At 41.6% G+C, this 25111-nt stretch overlaps 1 protein-coding gene across 4 annotated transcripts in view; it reads right to left on the bottom strand.

Moving 5' to 3' along the window:
• The window catches only part of CD99 (CD99 molecule (Xg blood group)), an 809645-nt gene that overhangs the window by 553686 nt on the left and 230848 nt on the right, over positions 1-25111 (bottom strand). The window lies entirely within an intron of this gene.

The following is a 25111-nucleotide window of genomic DNA, read 5'->3' as shown; positions in this document are numbered from 1 at the left end:
TGACAAGTTCATAGGCAGGTGGAGTAAGCCAGGGGGCCGGGCACAAAAAGCCTGCAGGAACACAGATTTCTTAGGGGTCGGATTAGAGGGCTGCCAGTCACCTCTCTGTTTCAGAATTTCAAGGATATCACCAAAGGATACTTCAGAGGGTGACCGAGGGGATCCTTCCCCCTCATTGAAATCTGTGTCTTCAGTGAGAAGACTCCTCTGTGGAGTCCATGTGCTTCCTCTTACACAAACTTTTCCGGTGGACCTCCTTAGCGGGAGAAGCTGGGGAAGACAACTGAAAAGGGGATTCCTGAGGAAATATGTCCCGAGGCCCTTGCACCCGGTGTCCGCCAGGAGCGACTTGTGAAACCAGTGTACCAGAGGAGGGTGGGAGTATAGACACAGTCCGGTATAGTCAGCAGCAGCGAAAGCCTTCTCCATCAGCTGGAAGGCTGGTCCACCCGGAGAGGAGTGTATGTCAAGGACAGGGGGCACTCCTCCCCTAAGTGGCTCAGCCTGCCAACTCGGAGTCCCTGAATGGCTGTGGAGCAGCAAGCTATGCGCATCACAGCTGACATCCTGGGTCGTAGCAAAACTTTCCTGCCACGAAGGCAACTGCGATTCCTTAGTGAGATCCATAAAGGGAACTGCAGAAGGGGAAGACTGTACTATATCCATGGACTTCAAAGGCAATGAAGGAGGAGAATAAGGTGTCTTTGGAGATGGGTGATCACCTCCCAAGGAAGGATAGTTACTGGGGGGGGGGTGGAATATCTTTGGCCAAGAATGCCTGCTCCACAAGACGCAGCACATCATGTTCAGAAAGACTTCCAGTGGACCTCAGAGACTGAGGGAGAAACAGGCCTGTCCACAAAAGCAGCAGACTCTGTGCCCATCTCATCTGGTCGCACAGAGGACAACGGTGCCGAGAAAGACTGAACTGCCATCTGCACTGAAGTCATCGGTGCCGATGTCATTGTCTGCACCGATGCAGGGATCGGTGCCGAAGTGGTCGTCTGTGCCGAAACTGGAACGGACAAAACTAGAGTCAGTAATAAAGGCCTCGGTTCCGAGGAAGATCTCCGAGCTGATGCGGTCAAGGTCTGTGCCGATACAGTGGTAAAGGTCCGAACCGAGGAGTCCCTCGGTGCCGATATGTAGAAGGCTGCAAGAGAGGACGGAGCAGAAATCACTAATGGAGCCGAAGACCTCGGTGCTGAAGGTCTAGGCACCAAAGGCACTGGGGCTGACAGAGCTCCAGAGCCGAAATTTTAGCCTTTTTAGATTTTGGTTGGTGAGAGTCCCCAGCCAGGGACAAAGGCAAGGATTTAGCCTTAGTAGAAACATCCATTTTGTTATGGGCTCTAGGAGGGGTTGAGACCTCTGCCCCAGAAATAGCCTCTGAAAAGGGAGATTTTAGAAGTCCCTTCAGTATCAGCTTATTTTTCCTTTCTAACAAAGTTCTATTAGAAAAGTTTTCACATATATAGTACAAGGAGGTTCAACAGATAAATGGGAAGCTCCCAAACACAAAAAGCTCCCAAACAATAAACACAAAGAGTGTGCATCAGAAGTAGGCAGTTTGTGTCCACAATCAGAACACCGCTTAAACCCCGGACTACCCTTTTTATCTGCCATATTAACAAATAGAAAAATACCAACAATGGTACAAGAGAGTACCCGAAGGTATGAAAAAGAAGAGCAAAGGGATTACCAACGATGGTAAAGAGAAATTACCTCGCGGTAAAAAGGGGAAGTAAAGGACAGAAAAAACCTGAGGAAATTATGAATGCTAGATGCGATAGGGCAAGAGACAAAATATCAACTTTTCTGACAGAAAAGTAATTTGTAAAGCAATTAAACAATTGACTGTACTTGGCTCAAGAGGAGTAGCTTGACAACTGGATGGCAACCGAAATCTGAGGTAGCAGGGACAGGGGAATTGTGGGTAAGAGTTTAGCTCGGGTTTTAAGCTAACGTGAGCTTGGAAAATGGCTGTTTCGGTTCAGAGCTCGGAACCGATACCCATACGTAAGGAATGAACGAGGATTAACAATATCAGATGGTCCATTTCTGAAGTATCCCACCAGTAAACTAGATCCAGGAACATTTTCCTATGAAGCATCCACTTGTGGTATTGTGTCATGGACCTACTTAATGCGTCTGCCAGAGTTCCGAGCAGAAGGAAGGTGCACTGCATGCAGTGACACTGTACAGAATGGCCAATTCCAGTGCTTTTATGGATAAGTGACAAAGATAAGATTTTGCGCCCTCCTGCTTATGTACCAAAGGACTGTAGTACTGTGTCAGAATCCTGGCAGAAACACTAGATGAAAGGTCTGCAAGGCTAAAAATCAGTGCCCTTATTTCCCTGATGTTGATGTGCTCCCTTTTTTGAGAGGGGGACCAAAGACCCTGTACCTTTCTGACAGCAATGGTTGCCCCCCAGCCCAAATCTGAGGCATCTGTGAAAAGTTGCTGGGCTGGCTGAGATATCTGAAGTGGTATGTCAGGATTCTGACCAAGTTGCTGCATCCACCAACCCAACTCTAATTTCAAGCAAAGGAGAAGAGGAATAAATACCTCCAAGGGATGAGCATGCTGGGACTAACCAGTCTTCAAAAACACTAACTTCCTCATGTACAGTTTGGCAAAGGGCAACACTGAGATTGTAGAGGCCACGAATCCCAGCAGTATCAAACTCCCTGTCCATTATGGAGGAAAGGGGCAGGAGAGACTATGAATGCTATGATTTAAGAAGCCTTTTCTGAAAGCAGAAACACCATCAAATCTGTCCTGAACATGCAGCCCAGGAAAACGAGATCCTGACTTTGGGTCAGACTATTTCTTGAATTTTTTTGTGAATCCTAATCCCTGCAGAAAGGGGATAGCTAGGTCCAGGTGTTGGAGGTCTGGACTGTTGGCCAGAAAGAGCAGGTCAGCCAAGTAAGGGTAAAACTTGAAGGCCATTCAATCAAAAAGGCAATGGCTGGGGCCAGACACTTTGTAAACATTGGAGCAGTGGGAAAAAAAAAACAAAAGGCAAGGCAGAAAACAAAGTGCAAAGAATCCACAAAGAAATACAAGAATTTCCTGAACGAAGGGTGAATAGGGATATGCAGATAGGCAAGCCTGAGTTTGTACAAGGGCAGGGAGAGCATCCTGAAAGAAGGCACCACCAGGAAGGTATTCAAAGATGACCATCCTTTCTTGGAACCAGAAACATTCTGGAGTAAAACCCCTTTCCTTGCTGGCCTGGAAGGAAAGGGTGAATGGTGCCCTAGTTGGAAAGGGAAGCAAGTAACTGAGGAAACATGCAGTTGACTAATAGGTGGCTGAGGAATCCCCTGAAAGGGGGAGGGGGGGCTTCTAAGTCAAAGTATCCATTTTGCATAATAGAAATCAGCCACGAATCCTGAGTGACTTCGTTCCAAGCTGAAACGGATAGAAAAAAAAGTGGAGATACAGTATGACATGGAAGATGAATCAGAGTCATAGAGCCTTGTCTGGGCTGAAAAAGTTGCTGGGGAGAAGGAGCAGAAGCTACAGGCTTAGACTGAGGGGGCCTACTGGAAAACTTGTGTGGCCTAATTCCAAGAGAAGAGGGTGAACAAGCAGGTTTCCTGACAAAGGGAGTCTTGGCAGAGAATTTCCTATGAAATTTAGGAACTGGGGAAACCCGCAAGTGTTTTAAATCCTGGAGATCCTTACCTTTTTCCTTTAGAGTTTTAAAAAGTTCTGCAGCTGCTTTGCCAAAAAGGGCAGAATTGTCCAAGGGAGAATAAATTAATTTTGCCTTGATATAATCAGGGAAGACCTAGAGATTTAGCCAGGAATGACTCCTAAGAACAGAAGCTGAAGGTGCACCTCTGACAGAAGCTTCAACAGCATCATAGCTGCATTTGATTGAATGTCTGGTTAACTGGGAGGATGATGCCAATACATAGATACAGATGGCTTGCTTAGAGATGGCTTTGCCTTCTGCCCCTGTAGCAAAGCATATGATCAGACTTTCTGAAGGGTTTAGTCCTGTCCAGAGAGTATCTGAGCTATCTGTGCACATCTAGAGAGTGCAGAATCCTTTTCCCCCTTGTTTTGGGGATTAGGAAAGAAGGTGGGAAGATGATTGGATTGGTTGACAGCCACACTGGACACCACCTTGGGCATAAAGGATGGGTTAGTTCTGAGGGATACCCTCTCTGCATGGAAGATGAAGGGTTCCCACACCCATGAGTGCTTGCAGCTCAGAGATTCTTCTAGCTGAAGTGATGGCCAGAAGGAAGGCCGTCTTCCAGGAGAGAAATTTTAGCTCTGCAGAAGAAGCTGGTTCGAAAGGAGGCAGGGTGAGATTTTCCAAGACAAAGTTAAGATCCCAGGCTTGTGTTGGTGCCCTTCTGTGGGGTCTCAAGTTGCTAGCCCCTCTGCGGAACTGTTTAATCAAAGGGTGCGAGAAAAGAGGCTGCTCAGTGGGAAAATGAGCAGAAATAGCAGAGGCATGAATTTTGAGAGGGGAGAAAGACCACTGTGTAGTAGGTCAGCTAAGTAATCCAGGATGAGAGGGATGGAGGGCTGTGCCGTATTGTCCCCCTTAGCCTGGATCCACATGAAGAACCTTTTCCATTTATCTGCATAAGACTTTCTGGTGCTAGGGCGTCTGGCATCATGGATAAAGTACAGTTTTGTACTTACCATAAATGTAGATGATGGAGTGTTCACACTCCTGCAGTCATCACACTTGGGTTATCCTGCAGTCAGGCGGTCCCGCAGTCGGCCAGAGTTCCAAAGTCTTGGTCCGGCGTCGGTTGCTGTTGCTTCTTCCCTAACTTCAGCACGCCAGGGGTATACAAGAGGCATCCAATGCCATTTTCTTTAGTTTTTCTTGCCCCTGATGTCAGGTGCCCCCAAGTAGGTAGGCAATACATATTGCTAATGAAACATGTAAAGGAAATAACTTTACTTACAAGCAAATACACCACAGAGGTTGTTCAAGATAGAAAGGTATAGAAAAGTTCAGCTAGGTCAGAGGGGATGGAGGGAGGGTAACCTGGACTGCAGCAGTGTGAATACCAACATCTACATTTATGGTAGGTACAAAACTGTACTATGTTCATCGTGTTACACTGCTGCAGTCATCACACTTGGGTTGAATCCCAAAGCTAAGGATGGGCGGTGGAACTAAACAGGGTTTGGAGAAGCTAGTAGGCCCTGCAGAACTGCAGTGGCAAAGCCAGCTCTGGTTTTAGAGTATAGAGGTAGGTGATAGTGCTTGGTGAAGGTGTGCACTGAACTCCAACTAGCAGCTTCCAAAATATCCTTGGTTGGTACCCCTCTGAGAAAGGCTGCTGATGTAGCTGTAGCCCTGGTGGAATGTGGCCTAATGTTAGCAGGTACAGGTTTCCCCATGATGTGTGTAGCAGAAATGGATACAATGTCCTATCCATTTTGAAATGGTCTGTTTTGAGATGGCTTTTCCTTGTGAGCCTACAGCATAGGATACAAAGAGCTGGTCAGATTTTCTGAAAGCCTTAGTTTTATCCAAGTAGTAACGTAATTGCCTGTGAATGTCCAAAGAATGCAGGAGCCTTTCTCCTTTTTCCCAAATCCCCAGAACAAAGGTGGGCAAATGAATGGTTTGGTTTAAGGCCATACTGGATACCATCTTTGGCATAAAGGAAGGGTTAGTTCGTAGGGCGACCCTGTCTTGATGAAAAATGGTGAAAGGCTCCACTGACATTAGGGCCTGTAGCTCTGAGACTCTTCGTGCTGAAGTTATTGCTAGCAGCAGGGCAGTTTTCCATAAGAACTGTAAAGCAGCTGTAAAAGCTGGTTCAAAAGACGGCAGTGTAAGCTTTTTCAGGACAAAGTTGAGATCCCAAGTTGGTGTTGGTGCTCTCCGGGGTGGTCTTATGTTCTTAGCCCCTCTGAGGTACTGTCTTAGCAGTGGTTGTGAAAATATAGGAGGATCTGTGTTGTAAGTGAGCTGAAATCGCTGAGGCATGGATCTTAATATATGAAAAAGAAAGTCCTTTGTGCAACATCTCAGTCAAATATAGTAAAATCTGAGGAATATTTGGAACAAGAGGATTTTGGCCTTTAGCCTGGTTCCAGGCACAAAATCTTTTCCATTTGTCTGAATAGGTTTTCCTGGTGCTGGGCCTCCTGACCTCCAGAATGACATCCATAACATCTTTAGAGAGAAGTGTTGACTGGTTGCTTAGGTAATTTGGCATGCAGCCAGATTTAAAGTTTTGAGCTGGCAGTGTAGAAACTGATTGTTTTGCTGAGTGAGCAGGTGAGGAATTTGAGGCAAAATCCATGGTGGGCCTTGAGCCATGTTCCTTAGTATTGGGTACCAGTGTTGGCATGGCCAGTCTGGAGCAATGAGTATCATTTGTGGCCTCTCTAATCTGGCTTTCAGCAGCACCTTTGCTAGAAGAGGCAGTGGAGGAAAGGCATACGCTGAATGTTTTCCAACTGAATGAGAGGGCGTCCACTTTCCAAGCTAGTGGGTGGTATGTCCTTGTGCAAAATTTCCGAAGTTGGCAGTTTTGGGGGTTGGCAAAAAGATCTATGTCTGGGCGCCCCCATTTTTGGGTTATCATTGCAAATACTTGTGGATCTAGTTGCCACTCGTGAGGATCCATGATGTTTCTGCTTAGTCTGCCAATGTGTTTCTTTCCTGGCAGGAATTGTGCTTGTAGTTGAACTTGGTAGGTCAGTGCTGTGTTCCACAAGGTCATTGCTTGCCTGCATAGGGGGTTGGAGTGAGTGCCCCCTTGCTTATGTACCACATTACCGTGGTGTTGTCTGTCTTTATTAGGAGTTGTCCTGGTTGTAGGAGGTCCTTGAAAGCTGTTAGGGCATTTTGTACAGCTAGCAGTTCTTTTTGATTGATATGCAGATTTCTTTGAGCTGCAGACCATTTGCCCTGAATGCGCTGTCCTGCCATGTGTGCTCCCCAGGCATAATCTGATGCATCTGTTAGTCTGCCTGGCTGTGGGTAAAGTAAAAGGCTGACCCTTGTTGAGGTGACATGCCTGAGCCCACCACAGAAACTCCTGTTGAAGACAGGGAATGAGTGGTATTGCCTCCAAGCTGTGGCTGTGTTGAGTCCATACGCTTTTCAGGTACCATTGTAATTTCCTCATATGCAGTTTTGCAAATGGTATTAGTAGTATACAAGATGCCATGAATCCCAAGGCCTGCAGAATTTTTCTTGCAGGGAGTTGGGTCTTTGTTGCCATCATTTTGAAGTATTGAGTCAGTTGTTCCTGCTTGTCTGGCGTGAGCTAAGCCATCTGGGCCGTTGTATTTAAGTTGGCACCCAGGAATATTATGTGTTGTGAGGGCACTAGTTTTGATTTTTCGTTTACTGTGTACCCTAGGCAACTTAATAGGTGTTTGACAAATGCCAGACGCTTTAAATGTCCTTGCTGTCTGCTTGAATAAGGCAGTCTTCCAGGTATGGATAAATTTGAATTCCTCTGTCTGCAGTATGCAATTACTGGTGCCAGGCCTTTTGTGAAGACCCTGGGCGCAGTAGATAAGCCAAAGGGCAGTGCAGAGAATTGATGAGTTGAACCTGCAATAAAGCGGAGGCATCTTCTGCAATTTTGTCTGATAGGGACATGCAGGTATGCCTCCTTGAGATCCAACGTTACTAGCCAAGCCTTCTTGTCCAGCATGGGAAGAAGTTGCTGTAGTGTTTAGCATCTTGAATTTTGGCACTTGCAAATAAGTGTTTAGAATTGAGAGGTCCAGAATGGGTCTCCAGGCTTTGTCCTTTCTGGGGACTAGAAAGTCTTGAGTAAAATCCTTGTCCTTGCTCCTGTGTAGGCACCTGTTGAATGGCTCTCATGTCCATGAGAGCTGTAATTTGTTTTTGAGCCACTGCCCATTGATTTGGTGGCAGGTTTGGCATTCCTTTTATCCTTGGTAAAGTGTGAAAATGGAATCTGTATCCTTGTGAGACTACTTAGGACTCATTTGTCTTTTGTGATGATGTGTCAGTTATCTGCAAAAAGTGCTAATTTTCCTCCCAAGGGAGCTGCCAAGAGAGTTTTGCTTTGCAGTCTGAGGGTTAAGTCATTGTGTTTGTCTTCTGATAGCTTGGGACCTATCTTCTCCTTTCTGGGTTGTGGTACCCCATTGTCGAGACTTGTAGGGGCCTTGTGACTGACCTCTGCCCCTTGGACGTCTGTATTTGCCCCTCTGTGGTATGTCAGAAACTGGAAAGGACCAGTTTTTTGTTGGCCAATTTCTGCTGAAACGAGGGGGATGAACCTGTAAAAAATCCTTGACTGTCTGCATAGATTTTGCCTTATCCTCCATTTTCTTCAAAACCTCTTCTGCCTTTACACCAAATAAAACATCCTGCTGTAAAGGTGCATCCAATAACTTTGCTTTAACATGATCAGGTAGAGTTTTTGTTCTTTTAACCAAGCAAGTCTACGTATGACAGACCCAGTCACTGCTGCTCTACAGGAAGCAGCCAATGAATCAAATCCACATTGCAAAGTAGGTTTTCCCACATGTTCAGCTGCATGCAATAGATCTTGCATTTCTTTGAAATCAGGCTGTTCTGAATGTGTGATCATTTTTTGTTTTAATTGAGACATCGGGTATTACTGATATTTCAGCATGTGAAACTGGCAATTTAAGGCCCTCATGGCTAGAGTAGCTGAGGTATATACTTTCTTTCCCCATCTGTCTAGTGCTCTGAAATCCCTTTCAGAGGGTACAGGATTTTTAGCAAGAGGCCTTAACCCCTTTGGGACCCTGGGAAATGGTTTCTGGGTCAGCAACAGGGCTTTTATATAGGAATTTGTGCGAGTCAGGGACTCTGTAGTATCTGTCTGGTTTGGCTGGTGCAGGCGGTAGGGAGTCTGGGTTAAGGCTAAGATTTTAAATAAACATCATCCACAATGTCCAACACGGGTGGAATAGCCAGTGGTCTGTGCTGGGGTAGTAAAAGGAACTCTCGGAGCCTTCTCTTAGAATCAGAGTAATCCTGGCCTTCCCAGTGGAAATGTTCCCTCATGGTATGTAAAGTTAAAGTTTCCCCAAAAAGAGTAGTCTTCTGGAGGAGATGCTGAGGGAATAGACTCTTCAGCATCAGAATCTTCATAAGGGGGAAAAGAGTATTCCTGTTCCTCTGAAGAATCTGAGGAAATTGAGACCTGATCAGAGGAAGCATAATCTTCCTCCTGTCTTGGCCTTTTATCAGGAGGGGGATGGGAACCCCTGATTAGGGTAATTAAATCTTCAGCCATCTTAAGCATTTGTTTCTTAGGCATGGGGCCTTGTACTGGAGACTGCTGTACAGTCTTTCTTGCTTTTATAGGAGTTTTCAGCTTTGCATAGGATTTAATGGTGAGTGTAGTCAGTCTGAAGACACCCTCTGAAGGGGCAAAAGATGAAGGTAGTGGAGGCCTAGTAGTCTCCGCTTGGGAATCGGAAGCTGCCTGAGGTTCTAAATCAGCAGTCTTTCAGGGGCTGCGTAGGCGCCTCACAGAAAACCGGAGAACCGGCGACAGTCCCAGCAGAGGACTCTGAGTCTGGTTTGGGTCTCTGCTGCCTGTCCTTATCCTTGCGTTTTTTTATGCATTCCGGTCGTCGGTAGCTCCGACGGCATGGTATAATTAAATTTCCTACCAAAATAATGTCGGGCGAAATCAAACCGATGTTTTAGTTTATTAAACCTAGCGCAAAACCGACAACCTGTGACGTCGTGGTCTGGGCCTAGGCAAGGAACACAATAGGAATGAAAGTCCTTATGAGGTATTTGCTTCCCACAAGAAATGCAATTGTTAACTTTTTCTGACATCGGACTGAGGCAAGAAAAGGTTCCCCAACGGGGTACTTAGCATTATTGAAGACTTCTGTGTCTGAAATTTGATTGGAAAATCTCAGGAGTAGGACCAGCACTTGCGAACTGCTTCTGCTTCTGGCACCGCGCGGCAAGAAAGACTGGAGAAAATGGCGTCTGATGCGTCTTATATACCCCTGGCGCGCTGACATCAGAGAAGAAGTGACAGCAACCGACGCCGGGCCAAGACTTTGGAACTCTGGCCGACTGCGGGACCGCCTGACAGCAGGATAACCCAAGTGTGATGACTGCAGCAGTGTAACACGATGAACATCACCCGTGACAGGTTTACAGAGGATGGCAGATTGGTCTAGGGTTAGGGAATAAGCCAAGCTGCCAAATTGAGTGTCGGCAATTGGGGGTGCATGATTGCCCTTCCATCTGGGTTAAGAGGTTTGGAATCTGAGGAAGATGCCATGGAGGCAGCGGGGACAGGCTGCGCAGCAAGGGGTACCAGTGCTGTCGGGACCAGTCTGGAGCTATAAGAACGGTCCTTGGTTTATCCTCCCTTATTTTGAGCAGTACCCAGGGGATGAAAGGTGGGGGAGGAAAGGCATAGGCCGATAGATTGACCCGGGGAAGGGCAGGGCATCCACTTCCTAAGCCATGTAGTGATGCTCCCTGGTGCAGAATTTGCTGAGCTGATGGTTGGTGTGGGAGGCAAAGAGGTCAACCTTTGGCGTTCCACATTTTTTTTTAAAGTATTTACAAGGGTGTCTATTGTTGGCATATAGCCGACTTTCTATACAATTGTTTCCTGATTATAATCTGCTACAGTCATTACTCTCCAGTATTTCAGTTACTTTTTGCCATGCTATATATAATGTAGTTTTCAGTTCTTCCTTTAATAGTGTTAATTTCCAATTGCGATACTGCTGACACCATATTCATGAATCGCTTAAAAGTTGGAGAAGCTTTGGATTACCAGTTTGATGTAATGTTCTTCTTTGCAATGGCTAGGAGAAGCCACAAGATTACATATTTTGTTCTTGGTACACAGTCCGGTACAGGTACATTAAACAAAATAGATTTGGAAATCTGGAATTTGTCACGGAATACCATTTGCAGAAAATAATTTATTTTATCCTAATATGGTTTAATCAAATGGCATTCATAGAACATATTCTGCCAGTCTGCTTTTATTGATAAATCACATCTCCAGCAACCAATATTTTTCTTAAACATAAGTTCCATTTTATGAGGGGTTACGTAAGATCTGTGTATGAATTGCCATGTAAAGAGTCTCCAATGTAATCAAAGTGATGTCTGCTTTGGAGAGAGAAGAATTAATTTTGGTCTCATTTGGCACGTCCATTAACTGATCTATAATAATTCCATATTTTGTCATAAGTTTTTATTTTTTTGTTTTATAAATAGATAAGTATCCCTTTCCAGTAATGGGTTGATTCATTAGTAATATATGTTCTATAAGATTAGAAACATTCTGTCTTACTGATGGTTGCATTGTTTGTTTGCTTAATATATAACGTCTTAATTCTACTACATGTAGCCATGAACTATTTTCCATATTTAATTTCCGTTTAATTTGGTCTATTGTCAGAAGTTTTCCAGAGTTTAACAATTGATGCCAATATATTAATCCCTTTTTTTTTTAAGCATGTTGACTACTTCTATATCAAATGTTATTATATTACCTTGTGTGTACGCTACTGGATATAATAAAAATGGCCATGCTTTAATATTAGGATTGCTATTAAGAGTTTGGAAAATTTTTAATGTACAAGTAATGTATTTGGAACTTCTATTTTTATACTTGTGTATCATATATTCCTTCATCAGCCATAGAAAATTGTTTGGTATGAAATCGGTATACTCATTTGCTACTACAAATTCTGATTTTAACCAGATTCTCTCATGAACTAGCTTCCATTTTGATGTATATTTTGTATTTAGCCATAATGATATTGTTTTAATAACAGATGAATGCAAATATACTTCCATGGCTGGTAAACCTATGCCACCCATATCCCAATCTAGATATTTCATAGCTATCCCTTGGTTTTTTTGGATACGATAAGGAATCTTACCATTAAATCATTTAATTGTTTTAGGTGCGATTTAGCTAGTGGCAAAGAACAAGCTTGTATAACAAAGAATTTTTGGAAATATGATCATTTTAATAATGTAGAGCCTTTCTTCCATTAAAAATAACTTACTCCATCTTTGTATTAGATTTTTATTATTTAAGGTCTCTTTATAATTTGTTTCAATTGTAGTATCTAGGTCGTTAGTTATTATAATTCCCAAGTATTTAATTGCATTATCAGTGGGGATATATTTATGGTATTTTTTATTTAGATCTTTTTTATTAGTATTTATAAGCAATACATTTGTTTTGTTCTCATTAAATTTAAGACTCAAAGTTTTGAAAGTTTTGAATGGAGTCCCATAATGCTTTTAAAAAGCGCTATTATTCTTTAAGGTAATTAAAATATCATCAGCAAAAAGTTGAATTTTAAGCTCTAAGCTGTTGTCTAATTGTATTCCTTCAATATTTTTATCCATACGTATATTATTTGCTAAGGGTTCAATGGCTAGCGCAAACAATAACGGAGAAAGAGGGCAGCCTTGTTTTGTGCCCTTTGTTATTTTAATAGATTTAGACAAGATCCCAGTTTTATATAAGCCAATGGTTTTTCATAATGATTTTATTAACAAGGTGAAGTTGTTTGAGAAGCCATATTCTTCTAAAACTAACCATAAATAATCCCAGTTCACGGAATCAAATGCGCTATTTATGTCTAAACTAATAACATTCATTTTGTTTTTTGTGACATTTATATAATCAATTAAGGGAAATAATTATTTTGATGTTGTCATAAGTGTTGCTATCTTTTATAAAACCTGTCTGATCCTCCTCTATCAAAAATGGTAGTAAATGTTTTATTCGAGCAGCATGCATTGCCATACAAATTTTATAATCTATATTAAGAAGTGAAATGGGTCTGTATGAACATTCACTTGATCTTTACTTTGTTTCAGAATTGGTGATATTAATGTGTACTTCCAAGAAGGAGGGATGTCTACCATTTTTAACTGATGTAAAGACATTCAACAGCAAAGCCTCATTAGATAGTAATTTAAACATCTCTGGGGTGATATTATCTATACCTGGAGCTTTGTTTAATTTTAGCTTATTTTACTTCAGCTTTAATTTCTGTCATTGTTATTTGCTTATCTAATAACCTAACTTTAACATTGTTTTTAAGAAAAGCTTTCAATACTGAATGTTTCTATTTTTTCATTTTGATTAAGTTTATGAAAGAATAGCCTAAAAGCTTCTAGTATTCCTTCTAAAAATCAGACACTTTATTTTTGGTTTCTATATTATGTATTTCCTTGATTTGATTTGTTTTAATCATCTTTTTAGTCCTATTTGCTACTCTTCATTGTTTTTTAGGGTTCATTGAATAGTAACAGTTTAATTTTTTCTAAGATGATCATGGTTTTGTGGTGTAGCATCTCTGGGTATTTTTTATTAGTATCTTCCAGTTCTTTTAAGTTGGTGTTTCCATTTTGAATATCAAGCTTTAAATTATCCACTTTTGACTAATTCCATTAATTCCTTATTCCACTGTTTTTGTTTATTTTTATACCATCCCACCGCTCTTCCATATAGGTATGCCTTCAGTGCATCCCATATATATATTTCAGATACATCTTTTGTAAGATTCATATCTAAGAATGCTTGCGTCTCCAATATAAAAACCCTTAAAATCTTTGAGATTTGTTATGCAAGATGGTATTCTTGTTACTGATATCCTTCTCTTAAAACACAAGTCTATCTCAAACGTTATGGTCCGAAAATGGACATGAAATTGTCTTGGCTTTATTTAATTTAGTGGTTAAATCTTTTGTTATGTACACTATCTATTCTAGAGTATGTATTATTGTCTATGGGAAAAATGTGTAAAGAATAGTGAATCTGGGATAGCATACTCATTTGTCAACTATATTAAAAGTTTCAACAAACTCAGATAACTTTGTTAAAGGTGATCTCTTACGTGTAGTTTTAATATTTGTGTCAGTTTCTTTTATAATGCAATTGAAATCTCCAGCTGCGATTAAATTGCCTTTGGCATATTGTACAATGTCTTCTAAGTGTTGTTTGGCCACTAACGCCTAGTCCTGATATCCAATAAATATTCACTAATGTATATACCATTTCATTGATCGATATTGTCACTAGACAAAACATTCCAGAGTTGTCATTAAACATGTTTATGATTTTAGGCATTAAAGTAGTGTTTTTCCACAAAATTGCTACTCCCCTTCGCTTTTGACTATAGGTGGAACTTACTAGTACTGTGTAATTTGTTTATTTTATTTATATCTTCCTGTGTAAAGCGTGTTTCCTGTAAAAATACTAGCTGTGCTTCACATAGCTTTAAATATCTGTAAAGACTTCCCCTTTTGCAGCCGTTCTTTAAACCATTTACATTAACAGATATACATTTTGCAATTGGATTTATATTAGCTTTGTTTTTATCCATATTCATATACTCATAACAATGTGTAGATGTGTGTACATGGAGAATGACTTCTTTCTTCTTCCAACAGTATTACAATAGATTATAGACACCCAATAAAAGTACATTACAAGATAACTGAAAACATTATAAACCACCAAACCCCTCCATGAGAAAAAACATCTCATCCTTGAATGATCTAACCATTCAAGTGATCCTCTAGATCTGCATTTCACCATCCTCCCCCAGCCCTGCCACATGGTAGTTTTATAATGAAAAGTATCTTTTATATCTTTTAAGTATACATGTATTTGTATTTACATATTACTTATATACAGTCTATTTTTAATATTTTATAAAACACTAAGGCAACACAACTATACCTAGATTTAATACTTAACTATTTGGCTTTGTTTAAATTGTAAAGGAAAATCTCAGATTTTAATATATCTTTTGTATAGCAATAACTGTTATGCATCTTAAAAGTAATATGCTTGCTGTTTATCTCCCTTATAGTGCGAGTGGCATTCATAGGTATCAAACTTTTATAATGGTCTATATATAAAAAAATGTTAAGCATTTCATGAATCAGTTGACTATACTACAACTTAATTAAATCAGGAAGCGTCTGTAACAACGAATATAATATTACACTTTTATTGTCATTTATCAGTAATCTTATAATTTTCCTTTAATTCAAAAAATCATATTTTAATAGCATGAATGTTACTAATTTGTTTTTGGCATTGGTATTATATAGTTTAATACTATTTCCAGGCAGTTCCTATATATTATTAGTGCCACTGGCATATTTCACCGCTAGTGTACCACATATGTGGTATGCAAATAGCAACTCATAATCCTTATGATATTAGAGGATTTATTTACAGTGTTATAACTAAGGTTGGAAAATATAACAAAGCAAAGTAAACTTTAAACATGCTATAACACAACTGTCTGGTACTTATTACTGTCAACCCTTCTACATACACTGGAAAGGATAACCCTATATGACCACAGACCATTTTCCTTCTTTTTTCTCTTCATCCTTTTCTCCATTTTTTAATAAATATTTATTTCTATTGTGGCTTCTTTGAATTTAGTGAGGGTACTTAATATCATATTATAGATGATACAGAACATTCAAACAGAGAACATGCCCGATATAGAGACATTCTCAACTCAAGTGGTCCACGCCATATATTTATAACATTGCAGTCAGAAATATACTAATGAATAAACAATAACCAGCAGCTCTGCAGCATGTGTGCGTCTCTTAACAAGTACATACCTATAGGATATTAAAAAGAATAGATAGCAAGCTCTTCTTTCATGATTAAATGCATATAGCCTGGTATTTACTTTCATAGACAGAAATTAGACCTGTTATTTATATGTATATCATGTACCAACAGCAATATATTAGTAAATGCATATGCTATTCAATTCATATTTTAACACTTGTCATATTTTAAAAAACATGACATATATAGGTACTATAAAAGTGATTAATATGAGATATAGCTGACAAGGGCTTTAGTGTTTGTGATGATATACAATATACATTCAGTACAAGTAAAAGTACATTGCAAGTCTATTTGTAATCTAAGGTTCAAGGCTGATCAATTTAGACATACAAGACAATCTCTTTAGCCTTGGTCATATAATGGGAGTTACTGTCTCTACACAACCATTCATTTTCAGTGAGGATGTTCAATATTAGTACAACTTGCCTTTAATAAAAGCATTCTTATAATTCAGCAGTTCTTTTCTATGTATATATAACAATAACATAAGCAAGTCTATGAGTTTTTTTCTTGCTCATTACTTCATAATGACTGCTACTCGACCAATTTAATATTTGCAGAGTATCTTAAACAGCAACTCCTTTTTACCTTTAAAATGCCTAATAACAAATAGCTACATTCATGAACCATAACTGACTTACTGTCCTTAAGGTTGAGTACACTAGCTGCAATGTGTTTACAAATGTTATATAGTTCCAGTCAAGGACTTAAATATATTAATTTTTCATAAAATGAAGTTAAATTACAGTAATTTACTTGGGTGATATCAGAAAAGATTGTAGTAAAGTCTGTATGTGTTAACTATTCATACAGCTTCCTCCAAGTGATATACTTTAAGCCTTGTGTGGTGTTTATGTGTACAATTCAAAATGAATAAATGTTACAATATAATAAAAAACATCATGCATGTGTTGATACCTTCTAAATTTGTTAGGTACTTCAGTGTACTTTTAATATTTGTTAAACTGTAAAAGCACTATGCCATCTCAAATAGTGTGCTTGTTACTTTAAGTAGCTTAAGAGCTTAGACCACACCCATACTGCCTTGTTTCAGTGCTGACATCACTCAGACTGTTTACTTTTGTTTTGTGCTGTTGGTACATTTGTAGAGGATTTAACACACACTGATGGATTCTAACTGAAGAACCTCCACTCTAGGGATGGTAAAATAAGAGTTCCCAGCTAGTGCCCATGGCGAGAAGCCAAAAACAAAGTGAAGCTTTTAGAGCTTTTTAAACTGAATACGAGCTCATTAAACTATTAGTTTTCTTAACATTAAGGGCAGATATACAAGCCAAACAGTTGCGTTAGTCAAAAAGGCAATTTTAGCGTCAGACTAGATAACTACTTTTCAATGCACTTTTTGACCGTTACCATCAACTTTTATATATTATGTGAATTAAATGCAACAGTTTAGATATTTCATGCAGCTTAGTGTAAATATAAAAAGAATCATGTTCATTTAAGCACACCACATTAATATGTCAGTGTAAATGCATCATATTCTATACTAGCAGTAAAAGGCAGGTAATTTATAAATGAATTATCTAAATATCATTTAGAGTTAGAGAAATCATGACCAAGTATTTACACTAATAAAGATACGTTACCTTGCTTTCTTTAGTTATAAAATGTCCTGTTTATCCTGTATTTATATTGCTTCAAAGACTGACACATATGTAAAGCATGAATGCTTTTAAAGAACTTTACCTTACAGAGCAAATAGAAAACAATAATGTTTGTGATTTTCATGTGTCAGTTTCTTCTTCTCGTCAGCAGTGCTCCATTCATTTTTTTCTGCATGTCTCTTTACCCCAAAGGAGCTCCAATCCATTTCTTCCACTTTGTCCAAGGTTTTATTAGCTGAAAGATGAGACTGTTGCTTGTAGAGTGTCAAAAGTTTTAGGACCTTCAGTAAAAAATATTTTTATTCTTCCAGGGAACAGCAGGTGCACTTTAAGTTGCCTTTTTTTCAATTCCTTTATCAGAGGGAGACGTTCTTTTCTTGCAATTATAACTCCAGCACAATAATCATTATCAAATCTGATTATGTTGTCTTTGTATTTAACTGGAGAAGTTGACCATGCTTTCTTTAAAGTTCCTTGTTCTGTGATGAAAAAAAGCTTTATTGATCTCGGCTGATTTTTATTTGATGGTTGATGAAAGAGCCCATAGATCCTTAAGAGCTGCTTCAATTCCATACGAAAGAGCTTCAGGCAATTTTAAAACTTCTGGTAACCAGATAGTAAGGAAAGTCACCATGTTATCTCCCTCTGTTTTCTCTGGTAGCCCATAGATGTGAAGGTTATTTCGTCTGGACCTGTTCTCTAGATCCTCTATTTTATTTTGTAATGAAGCATTTTGTTCTGATAAAAATGTAGTTGAAGATCTTGTTCCGAGAGTCTGCCCTCAGCATCATTTAGGGATCTCCAAGTCAGCTATTTGAGACTTCTGTTGAGTCATTATTTCTTGTAGTTGCTGTATTTGTTTTGTAGATCTTTCTTCAAAAAGGTGTCCAGTTTGGTATTCATTTTGTCAAATTTCACCAAGTCTTGTATAGCATTTAATAAAGACTATCTCCTTTCTCATCGTCTGGCCCTGTGTGGTATTCTTAGAAAAGCTCATTTTCAGTAGATTCAGATACCTTCCTTCTTGTTTTTTGACAGGAAAAATGATTAAAGCCAAATTTTTTGCAATGTAGACTTTGTGATATTAGTAGACGTAACTCAGCAAAACAGGTTTGTCTACAATATCCATTTTTAAAATTTCCTGTCAGAAATATCTTTTGAGTGCAGAGCTGAGAAAAGATGCTGCCAACCAGTCTACATCCTAGCCACACCCCCTCTGGAGTTCCCCATTTCTGAGTTTAGAAAATATTTCTGTTGAGCTGCCACTCGTGTAGGTCCAAAAGCTTTCTGCTTAATTGGTCTGCCAGGGAGTTGAGAGAGTCTGGTAGGTATTGCGCTAACAGGTGTAGTTGCATGGAAGAGACTGAGCCAAAGGGTCAAGGCCAGTCTGCACAGTGGGTAGGAGTGAGTCCCTCCCTACTTGTTGACATACCACATCCCATTTTGATCAGGAGAACCCCTGGAGAGAGGTGTTTGAAAGCTATCAAGGGCTGCTGCACAGCCATCATCTCTTTTTGACTGATGTGCAGGGGGATTTGCTGTGGGCTCCATTGGCCCTGCATGCACCTGCCGTCCAGGTGTGCACCCCAAGCTTAGTGTGATGACTCTGTGGTGAGTGTCTGGGCGATGGGGTGTGGGGAGAAGGCCAGTCCCTTGTTGTAGGAGCAGGCTGTTGCCCACCAAAGAAATTCCTCTCAGGCAAGGGATAATCGGTAGAAAATTTATAAGTCTTGAGGAGTGTTGACAACAAAGGCACTCTACGTACCACTGAAGTTTCCTCATATGCATTCTGGCATATGGAATGAGGAGTATGGCAAGATGCCATGAACCCCAGGGCCTGCAGGATTTCCCTTGCAGAAAGCTGGGGCCTGGTGGCCAGTTGAGAGAAGCAAGTGGACAGGAAAATGTTTCTGTGGTGTAAGGTATGCCATCTGGGATGCTGTGCGCAGGCTTGCTCCCAGGAAGAGCATCCTTTGGGTAGGCACCTGCTTGGATTACTTTTCGTTGATTGTGTGCCCTAGGAAGATTAGTAGGCTCTTTACAAAGCCCAGGTGTTTGAGCAGCTTTTCCTGGCTGTCTGCCTGAATAAGGCAGCCATTTAAGTAGGGGGTAAATCTGAATATTTCTTTGTCTGCAAAAGGCAATGGCCGAAGTCAGGCATTTTGTGAAAAAACTGGGAGGAGTAGATAAGCCAAAGGAAAAGTGCAGAGAACTGAAAAAGTGTTGAGATACTGCCTTGAAGCGAAGACATTTTCTGCATAATTCCTTGATAGGAATGTGGAGGTAGGCCTCCTTTAGGTCCAAGGTGGCTAGCCAAGCATCCTTGGACAGCATAGGTAGCCAGCTGCTGGAAGGTAAGCATTTCAAATTTTGGGATCACCAGGAAGGTGTTTAGAATGGATAGATAGAGGATGGGAAGCCAGGTGCCCTCTTTTCGGGGCACCAGAAAAAGTTTGGAGTAGAAGCCTTCGCCTATCAGTTCTGCAGGAAAGTGCTCTACTGCCCTCAGAGTGCAGTTGCGTACACTTACCATAAATGTAAATGTTAGAGTGTACACTGTTGCAGTCATCACATTTGGGTTATCTGCCTGCAGGTAGCCCTCAGCTGACCTGAATACCAGTCTTCGAATTTCGTCGGATGCTGTCTTCTTCCATGACGTCAGGTCGTCAGGGGTATAAAACATGCAGCAGACACCATTACATCAGTTTTTCTTGCCCCAGATGTCAGGTGCCCCCACAATAGGAAGCAATTATATGGTATGGTAAACCCCCATCAAAAAGCAAATACACCAGAAAAAATAAATATACCAAACAAGGAAAGGTAGAGCCAAGAGAAGTCAGGGGGCTGGAGGGAGGGGTAACCAGGACTGCAACATTGAATACACTCCAACATCTCTACATTTATGGTAAGTGTACACAACTGTACTATGTTCTTAAGAGTTTCATTGTTGCAGTCATCACATTTGGGTTTATTCCCAAAGCTAAGGAAGGGAGGAGGAAGTCAGAGAGCAGTAGGGCCAGATATTAAGACCTGCAAGACTGCAGTGGCAAATTCAGCTCTGGATTTAGAAAAGATAAGTATGTGGTAATGCTTGGTGAAGGTATGTATATAGCCTCCAGGTAGCAGCTTCTAGGATGTCCCTTGGTAGGGACTAGTAAAGCCACAGAGGTAGATGCAGCCCTGGTGGAATTTGATCTTATCCCATGTGGGGTAGGTTTTCCATGGTGCTTATAGCAGAAATGAATGCAACTGGCTATCCATTTGGAAATGGTTTGCTTTGAAATGGCCTTCCCCTCTGCCCCTGCAGCAAAGCCAACTAGCAGCTGTTCAGATTTTCTAAGAGACTTAGTCCTGTCCAAATAAAATCTAAGTTGTCTGTGCACATCCAAAGAGTGCAGTATTCGTTCCCCTTTGTTTTGTGGATTAGGGAAAAAAGTAGGCAAATGAATGGACTGATTTAGAGCCAAACTAGACACCACCTTGGGCATAAAGGTAGGATTAGTCCTGAAGGAAACCCTGTCTGCATGGAAGATAATGAAGGGTTCCACTGCCATGAGGGCCTGTAACTCACTCTTCTTGCTGAAGTGATGGCTAGAAGGAAGGTAGTTTCCCCAAGATAGGAATTTCAACTCTGCTGTTGCAGCTGGCTCAAAGGGGAGAAGAGTGAGCTTTTCCAATACAAAGTTAAGTGCCTCAGGCTGGAGTGGGAACTCTCCTGGGGGGGGGGGGGGGGTCTTAAATTTTTGACACCTCTAAGGAATTGTTTTAGCAAGGGGTGAGATAAGAGGGGTGGCTCAGTGTTATAATGTGCTTCAGAGGCATGAATTTTAATTGACGAGAAAGATAGGCCCTTGTGGAGCATTTCTGTTAAGTAATATAGAATATGATGCAAGCTGGGCACAGTTGTGCCCATCCCCTGAGCCTGGCTCCAGGAACAATATCTTTTCCACTTTTCAGCATAGGATTTTCTAGTACTAGGCCTCCGTGACATCCAGCACCTGCTTACTGAGGGATGCTAAAGGAGAGCTCAAGGAATTAGCCAGGCTGCAAGGTTCAGGTTTTGAAGCGGAGGGTGCAGAATCTGGCCCAGCTGCTGGACAGCAAGGAAGGGTCTGAGGCAGGTGCCACGGTTGCAGCAGTGTCATACTGCGCAAGAGTGGGTACCAGTGCTGGCATGGCCAGTCTGGTGCAGTAAGTATTGTCCTTGGCTTGTCCTGTGTGATCTTTAGTAGAACCTTCGAGAGGAGAGGCAGAGGGGGAAAGGCATAAACTGAGAGGCTTTCCCAGGTAAAGGACAGGGCATCCACTTTCAAAGCTTGACTGTGGGGAGTTCTTGTGCAGAATTTGTTCAATTGGTAGTTCTGAGGGGAGTCAAACAGGTCAACCTCTGGGGTCCCCCATTTGTTCAAGAGTTTGATTATTTTGGGTTCAAGTTTCCATTCGTGTGGGTCCATTAGATTTCTGCTTACGTCATCTGCCAGTGAATTTAGTTTGCCTGTCAGGAATTGAACTTGTAGGTGTACTTGGTAGCTCACAGCTGTGTTCCACAGAGCCATGGCTAGTCTGCAGAGAGGGTACAGGTGGGTTCCCCAGTACTTATCTACCACATAACTGTACTGTTGTCTTTACCCAATTGTCCTGGAAGAATACAGTCTTTGAAGGCTGTCAGAGCATTCTGTACAGCTAACATTTCTTTTTGATTGATATGCAGGTGCATCTGTCTAGGGTTCCATTTGCCCTGAATGCACTGCCCTGCCATGTGAGCCCCCCCCCCCATGCATAGTCTGATGCATCTGTTAGGGTTTGGGCGGCAGGGAGTAGAGTGAAAGGGAGTCCCTTGTTGTGGTAGCAGACCCCTGCCCACCAAAGGAACTCTGTCTTCATACAAGGAATGATAGAAATTGTTTCCAGGTCCTGAGAATGTTGACACCATAGGCTTTTTAGATACCATTGGAGTTTCCTCATATGCAGTCTTGCATATGGAACTAGTAGAATGCAAGAGGCCATGAATCCCAGGACTTGCAGTATTTTCCTTGCAGATAGCTGGGGTTTTGTGGCCAACAGTTTGAAGCAGGTTGTCAAATAAACTTGTTTCTCCGGAGTGAGGAATGGCATCTGGGAAGTTGTGTTCAAGCTTGCTTGCTCCCAGGAATACAATCTGTTGACCGGGTACAAGGTGACATTTTTCGTTGATTGTGTACCCCAGTGAGGTTAGGAGTTTCTTTATGAATGCCAGGTGTTGTAATAGCAAGTCCTGGCTTTCTGCCTGAATCAGACAATTGTCCAAGTATGGGGAAATTTGAATATTTCTCTGCCTGCAAAATGCAATGGCTGGAGCTAGACATTTTGCGAATACCCTGGGGACAGGAAATAAGCCAAAGGGAAGTGCAGAGAACTGATGGTGCATGGAGCCTGCCCTGAAGCATAGATATTTCCTGCAATATTCCCTTATTGGGATATGCAGGTAAGCTTCCTTTAAGTCTAGGCTTGCCAGGTATCCTTGGCTAACATAGGAAGACTCTGAAGAGTTGGCATTTTGAATTTTGGAACTACCAAGAAGGTGTTGAGAATAAAGAGGTCCAGGATGGGATGCCAGTTGTCGTCTTTTCTGGGTACCAGAAAAAGTCTTGAATAAAAACCTTGTCCCCTTTGTTCTGCTGGGACAGGTTGAATAGCCCTGATACTGCAAAGAGAGAACCTGCTGTTGGGCCTTTGCCCACTGATTTGGGGATAGGTCTGATCAACCATATGGAGATGGTAGTGTGTGGTAGTGGAATCTGTATACTTGGGAGACTATGTTCAAAACACATTTGTCCTGGGTAATGAGTTCCCAGTTTTTTACAAGCATGGCGAGCTTTCCTCCTAAGGGAGCAGGTAGTTGAGCAGGGCTTGGAAGGGTTAAGGTTAAGTCACTGTGCCATTCTTCCGTAGGGGAGTGGCTTACTCACTGCTTTGGAAGTGGGAGCCCCCCCACTGCTTTGGTCTGTGTGTAGCCAGAGACTGTAGCCTAGGTGGTCTGCTGTTCCTGGGTTTGGACTGAGATGGGATGGAAGGGACTGGAAAGGACCAGTTATTTGAAGGCCAATGCCTACTGAATCTGGGAGGCTGTACTTTTAGGCTAACAGTTTGCATAGATTTAGCTTTTTCCTTCATCCTTTTGAGGACGTCTGCTTTCTTGCCAAAAAAGGTGGTCTTAGTTTAAGGGAGCATCCAGTAATTTAGCTTTAACATGATCTGGCAAGTTTTGTTCCTTAACCCAAGCATGCCTTCGAAGTACAGACCCAGTGACAGCAGCCCTGCAAGATGCTTCTGAAGCGTCAAAACCACATTGCAAAGTATGTTTACCAACTTGTTCTGCAGAATGCATTAAATCTTGCAATTTTTTTTGTGTGTTCAGCACAGTCCGGAATCAACATAATTTTCTGTTTAAATAGTTCCATAATATGCCACCGATACTTTACCTTATGAAACGGGCAATTTAAAGCCCCAATGGCCAAAGTAGTAGAAGTGTATACCTTCTTACCCCATCTGTCCAAGGATCTAGAATCTCTATCAGAAGGGGTAGGATTTTTGGCAGCAGTAGCCTTAATGCCTTTTGGCCTTTGGGAAATGGTGTCTGGATCCGCAGAAGGATTTTTGGAGAAACCTGAGAGAGTCAGGTACTCCGTAGTACCGGTCAGGTTTTCTGGGAGCTGGGGGTAAAGTGTCTGGGGTAACGCTAAATTCCAAAAAAAGCATCATCTAGAATGTCCAGAACAGGAGGGATAGCAAAAGACCTGTGTTGAGGTAGGAGTAACAATTCCCAAAGTCTCTTTTTGGACTGAGTAATCCTGGCTTTCCCAGGGGAAATGCTCCCTAATGGTATGCAAGGTTTCACCTAAAGAAAGATCTTCTGGAGGAAGCAGAGGGAATGGAATCCTCTGCATCAGAATCCTCATAAGTAGATAAGGGCAAATCCTGGTAATCAGAAGGAGCAGAAATATCAGATTCCTGATTTAAAAACTCTGATAGAAAAATCAGTTCTAGGTCTCCAAGAGGGGGAAGGCTGGCTTCCCCCAATTAAAGTAATAAGATCTTCAAGCCATTCTAAGTATTTGTTTTTGAGGCATATGGGCCTGGCCTGCGATTTGGTCATCAGTTTTCAAGGTGTGGTGCGAGCTTTTGGCCTGGATGAAAACGATAGCATCTGTTTAATATGAATGCCTGTAGGCCTGAATACACCCTCAGAAGCTGGTGCCTGCCCAGCAGCTCCGGACCCATCCAAGGTAGAGACATCTACAGGTTCCATAGTTGAAGCATCTCGCGAGCATACCGGACTCCGAATGGGTCTCAGTAGAGGCCTGCAAATCTGAAGTAATGGGTATCAGGGGCTGCGAAAGCGCCTCACTGAGTACCGGCGGACTGGAGACTAGCTTAATGGAAGCATAGTCGGCAGTTTTGGACCTATGCGGTCTGCCTCTGTCTTTATCCATACTTTTTTTCAGAAGATCGGTAGTCGGATGGCTTAAAGCCATTTCAGAGTACACAGAGCACGAAAGTAATTAGCTGCAAAATTAGCCCTATGATGAATAGATTAGGCATTGAACAAGGCACAAAACCAACAGCGAGGGATGTCGTGGTCTGGGCCTAAACAGGGGATGCAGTACGAATGAAAATCTGAGGTATTTGCTTTCCACAGGTAAGACCATTAACTTTTACTGGCATCGGTTAGAGAAAGAAAAAGGATCCCCAACGGGGTACTTATCTTTTTGAAGACTTCAGGTCTGAAACTCGAAAATGAAAATTTCAGGATACTGCCGACCGGCACTTGCGAACTGCTTCTGCTTCGGG

The sequence above is a fragment of the Protopterus annectens genome, chromosome 5.part0, assembly GCF_019279795.1.
Source record: "Protopterus annectens isolate FY-2018-M chromosome 5.part0, PAN1.0, whole genome shotgun sequence".
In the NCBI taxonomy this organism is placed as follows: Eukaryota; Metazoa; Chordata; order Ceratodontiformes; family Protopteridae; genus Protopterus; species Protopterus annectens.
The sequence above is the reverse complement of the archived record's forward strand: the minus strand, read 5'-3'. Positions and strand labels throughout refer to the sequence as shown.